This window comes from Falco punctatus, assembly GCF_963210335.1.
Source record: "Falco punctatus genome assembly, chromosome: 5".
Classification (NCBI taxonomy): Eukaryota; Metazoa; Chordata; class Aves; order Falconiformes; family Falconidae; genus Falco; species Falco punctatus.
In genome coordinates this window covers 18,666,401-18,672,403 of record NC_137584.1, presented here as the reverse complement: position 1 = coordinate 18,672,403, position 6,003 = coordinate 18,666,401, and positions in this window count along the sequence as shown.

Below are 6,003 nucleotides of genomic sequence, written 5' to 3'. Positions count from 1 at the left end.
TTTTTCCCTTGAAAAGTTCAGTTTCAGTCACACTAAAACTATACATAAATTCTTGATTCATACAATCATTTCATTTGGTTTTCTTCACGCTAAATTTTTCACAAAACTTATGGGAAGAGACTTCTTTTGCTCTGTTTATCCAGTAGCTTGAGGGTTAAGGTACTAATCTAGACAGTAGCTAATGAATTCTCTGGGTTAAAGGATTTTAGCCCTTATCTTTAAAAAACTTGGAAATTGAAAAGTATTCTGGGAGCAAGTGAGCAGGTTCAGCTTCTTCTGTTGAAGCTATAGTATTTTATATAAATGCGTTCCCACTCAATCAGGGACTCAAACGCAAGCATCTACCAGACACAGTATTTGTATTACTGAGTATCAGGTATATAAATCAGCCCTCTCCCATGCATGCTGGGTCTGGCTCCTTAGCCTCTTTCCTTCCCCAGACCAGTCGCAAGACCAGTAGGGATACTGCCCTTCAGAAATAGAGCTTATTAGTTTGGGCTTGGTAACTCATATTCATTGTGATCACACCTTGTCTTCCAATCTGGAAACCACTGGTCTAAGGTTTACAGCATTCATCTGGAGGAGGATGACCAAAATTTAAATTTCACTTATTCAGAGCACATGTGGTGAAAGACAGGATAGTGCTGGAGGGTCAACCCTAGCTTGTTTTGAGGTTATCTCTCTCCTGTCACTGACAGGAATACAGGAACAGGTTCTTCTCTTCTTAACCACTGGAAAATTTTCCTGTTGGTAACTTGTACCTCCCATGCTGTGGTTTCAGCCTGTTACTTCTTGACCAGTTCTTCACTGACCGAGAAATCAGATCTTTTTCTTCTTCTTTGTTTATTTCAAATCCTGCCACTAGGTGCACCTGTTTAAACTTAACACAATTCATTCATTCTTTCCAGATAGACCATGTCCTCAAGATCTCAGATTACGCACTCTGCTGTCCTTTTTTATTTGAACTACATTTTTTTCCTGAAGTGTGAGGCCCAAAACTGGGCACAGCAAGGCTTGATCAGAATGGAAGCGTTATTAAATGTGCCCTGCAGTCTGTCAATCTTGCATTAGAAAAGTCCTGTCTTGATACTTTGAAAATCCTGAAAACTTCTTGCCCTACCATGAATTGAGTCCAGTTTATAGAGACCTTAGAGCCTTCTCCCCACTCCAGTCACAGCTCCCTACAAACCATGAGGGGGCTAAATATTAATTGAACCCAGATGCTTAGGCTTTTTCCTACATCTGATAACTCATTCTGTCACAACAACCATGGAATTGAAACAAAATAAAAAAATCAGTAAGAAACTAGGTTATTCTGTGGAATTGTTACTAACAAGTAAGCAGTCCTTAGGCCAGTGACTAACCCAGTCAGCTTTTTTTAGACCTCCCCCTACCCAAAACACAGCATCAAACTTCTTTATTAACTCAACATAATGTAGCCAGGAAATTGTCACCCAAAAATTTAGTGTATGGGTAATGGGCTGTACAAGGAATTGCTTTTTCTATGTGACCACAGAACCAGCATATACCATACAATTCTTGTTTCCTCTCTCACTTATCGAAGTAACATTACTTAATTATTTCCTAGATATTTTAGGAGTTTAAACGGGAATTCACAAAGTAGCAGAGAGAACTATCACATTATATTCTACAAGAAAAACTGAAAACACTCCAAAAAAGAAGAAAGTAGGGGCTCTGAGTAGGACATCCTTTAAGCAGATATCCAAACTACATTACATCCTAATCATTGAGTGCACTGACAGCAAAACAGGGTTATGAAGGGCACTTTAAACTTGCTGTGAACCAAACTGTAGCATTTAAAGAATTTGGAAAGTTCTCATTTCAAAACTTAGTCTTTATTTTTCACTTGGTGGGAACAACTACAGAAAATTCAAGTCAAATTTGCAACTGTTTCTGAATGACCTCAAACTGTGTTTTAGAAAGGGGTGGAAGGGGTAAAGATATTTGTTACTGGAAGAAAAAAAAAATCAACTTCAGTAGTTAGTGTAAGTGAAGCACACATCTGAGTCTCAATTCAGAGCAAAACACAGGAAAAAAGCCTGCAAATTTATCATGACAGTATAATAAAAATTTAGGGAATATAAACCACTTAAAACTACTATAAATAGTAACTTTTACTTAAACTCACATGCAGATGAATTTTTCTTAGTATGGAGGGCAGGAGATTAAAGATGTTCTGCCAAAAATACAGGATTAAAAGATAGAGTTCAAATGTATATTTAGGGCTGGGAAAGATGAGGGATGGAAGTGATTATTTTAGAGCTCCACCAAGCACCTTTGTCCAATTAGCCAAATGCTTTCTTTTTCAGAACAGCTTGGAGGAGTCCAGAGCTGCTGGCTGGCCTATGGAGCAGACTTAAGTACTGTTGCTGGAGATTGTTAATCTTTATTATCTTTAAATTTGGTGTTCCATAGAGTGAGAGACAAATACTACCACTTATTCCAAAAAGCAGAGTTCAGCTACAAGAGCTGCCTAAGCACAAAGTGACTTTGCTTTATAAGATTTTTGAAAACGTGTTTTTCATTTCAGTTTTTTCTTCTTTCACCTAGACCCCAAGCTTGAGATTCCTTATTCAGAAAAAAGTTTGAGTCATCTTCCTGAGGAGCCCATTTCCCTGATTACCTCAACAATCTCACCCTGGATGTATATTTTCCTTGCATTTCCTACAACTTTTTACATGAAAGTTTAAATGAACAAAAATATTTTGGTTATTCTGCAGGGATCTTCAGAATAATTATTTTAGCAAATACTTTTTATAAAGATGAGCATCTTCATATCAAAAGTATAAAAATTAGGGGGTGTGAAAAAACTCCATCCGAAGGTCAGTGCTAACATCACAGGATTATCAGAGGAAAGCTTTAAATCATTACTAGGACTGAAAAACAGTGATGGTAATAATTGGTTAAATTTTCCCCTTCCTTCTCAGCACGTCAGACAAACTATCAGATTAAAACATGGGTAGGCCATTCTCTAACTTTCCTGTTGGTAGAAGACAGTGGTTATTTGTATATCCAAGAATGCTCAGATGGTTCCAGAGTCTTGTTGCTTTTTCTTAATTACATCAACTTCAGAGTACAAAGCCCACGGCAGGGGGTGTCTCTTTAGCACTAGAATAATTAACACAATGATAGCTGGACTGCTGGAACAGTTATTAACAACATAATGAGTCATCCCAGTATTTGCCTTAACAAACAAAGGGGTTGGTTGGGTCAATACCAAATAATTAGGTAGGACCCTTTATTTAACCCTTTTTCACTTAGTTAAATTTTTAAATTAAAATCTTTTCAAATGCAGCTTTAGCTTTAAAAGTGCCAAAACAAAAATATTTTCCACTTTCAGCTGAAGCTATGCTCTGAATTCATTGACATTTGCTAGTTGTTTCAGTCCTCATGAAACTCTTGTTCCAAATGAGTTTACAAAGTCAAAACTTTTCACCAGATGTACTTAAACACAGTAACCAAGTCACCACTTTGTCTTCTTGTTGATAACCTAAGCAGATTGAGGGGGTTTAGACATTTTCTCCATTTCTTAAATCATGTTGCAGCCTCTCCAATTTCTCACCATCTTATGCAAAATGGAAATACCAGAAATGTCTACAATGCCTTTTATTATCGATCTCATGGATGGATTTGGAAGGAAAAAAATCAGCTCCCTAGTGTGTCAGGAGAACAGAATAAAAAAAAAAACATTTGAAGATAAATACAAAGTGAAAAAAAGATACTATGATCGTAGTGGAACTACTCTTTCTTTTAAGCTGAAGATGAGTATGGGTGGTAGGAAGACTATGGCTATGTCCAAGGACAAAATGAAGCAGCTTTTCTGTGAAAAAGTTCAGAGCATTCTGCGCATCTCATTGGAAGAAGTATGAAGGCTTGTAGAGGTTTAACCATTTTTACAGCACTGATTTCAGAAAGGTGGTGCCTCAGTTGCAGAGAGGAGCTTAAACTGAGTAAGAAAAAAGCAGTTTCTCCCAGGATTATGATGGTGCATCTTGGGTCTCACTGAGGAAGGAAGAGAAAGATACAGAAATATGAAACTGCCCATTCTGTTTGATCAAGCATATCTACTCACATCTCTACATCCCTGTGGATTTGATTCAACACAAAGCATGTGCTGCCTTGAGGGCTCAGTGTGCACTCAGTGGTATTACTTAATGGAAATGAAGGAGAGATGGCCAGGAAATCAGCACAGTCTGAAGCTACTGGCAGAAAAAGGGGGAAGGGTTTAGTCTTCAGGCGCACAGTCTTTTGACAAGCCTGCCATCAGTCCCGTCTCCTGTGGCTCTTTCAGCTCTTTCAGGAGAACAGCTGTGTTGCAGGCACCAAGCAAAAGCAGAGTCTACCATGAGAAACACTCCAGAGTTAATGTCCCAAATTTTCTGTCCCTGTAACCCCACTGCATTGATATTGCAGACAAACACTTCCTCTGCCTGGCCAGCTCAGTGGCCAAGATCCCCACCACACCACTGTTGTCAGCCATATTTTGTTAATTTTTGCCTTTTTTTAAAAAAAATAAATTTTGACTGGCTTTCCTTATTTCTATACCCCTTTCTTATCTTTTGCAGCATCCATTTCTGCTACAAATGCCCAGAACACCCCATGAAGTACACTGGGAAAATCAGTCTGCCTGGCATGCTCTGGCAGATAAAAAAAGACCAGTAGAGAAGAAGAAATACAAGTACAAATACAAAGTTTCTTTAGCTTCACTCTTTTGGAGTCATATTAGGAATCACATACATGTTAAGAGTGAGGTACTTAAGTTTTCAGACCATGTCCCCACTACTGTGTGAAAGCCAGTTAAATCACAGAAATCGGTGGCACTCTTTTTGCTGCAGCAGACCATCTACACCAGAAATTTGCACCGGAGCACTTCCAGGAGAGGAAAAACATCTCTGGCAGGACTAAAATGAGCAACTCCAAGAGCAGTGGCCACTAGAGTGGAAACCTAACCCTGTTAAAGACCGTTAAGCATAGTGAGGCCAGGATTTCACCCCAGCCTCTTTTTTCTTGCTTTAAGTGTGTGATTTGGCAGGGGAAAAGTTCAATTGAAGGCACACAGTTGGGCTATACATATAACAAAGAGGCAGGGAGGTGGGGGGAAAGCAACACAAAGGATTACTTTAAAGTTAGACCTTGGCTCCTTTAGCTTTACACAAAGAAGGAAAGCACATAGGTTTCAACAGGATAAAAGCAGACTTTATTTTGTAAAGAGATCTCAGGATGAAACAAAGGGCTGTAATTGTACCTCCTATCTGCAAATCTGAGGTGGTGAAGGAAAAGAAAGTGGGTGGATGGTTAACAAGAATAGCTTGAAACCATGCTTTGTTAACAGAGTAAAATTAGCTTGCTGAGAACCTTTATTTTCCACATAACTTTTAACAGGAGCATTATTTTACATATCTCTACTGTAGAGAGCCCATTTACAAATTTGCAACAAGTAACCACTGAACTTGAGCTAATTTCTCTCTCTGTTTTCTGTTTCATCTGCTTAATTGATGGCAATGCATGTGAGTTGGGTTGCTAGCACATCTATAGCTAAAAGTCTGTCAGCATTTCCATTCTGCACACCCAGGGGCACTTTCAAACAAACCCAGTGAAACGCACAGGATCAAACCTGAAAAAAGTTTAGTTTGTAACCTGAAGTATAGTTTGTTTTCCAAAAGAAGTCCTTCATATAGCTCTATTTGAAATGTGGGACGGGCAAGCTAAATTAAGAGTACTTGATTCGCATGTTTTTATTTGCTCAGTTTTGAAAATATGCAAATATGCAAATATGAAAAGCCATGGGTGGGTCAGAGCAGAGGTCTGTCCAGCTCCACACCTGCCTGCAGGAGGAGTCAACAGCAGATGCCTAGGGAAAAGTGATACCCCTGCCCTCTCCTGCCATACCTCCCAGCTACTGCCATAGGGCCATGGCACATGTTTGTCATATAAATGAGTTGAGATCTGTAATTTGTGCCTTTTTTTTTTTTTTTTTTTGGG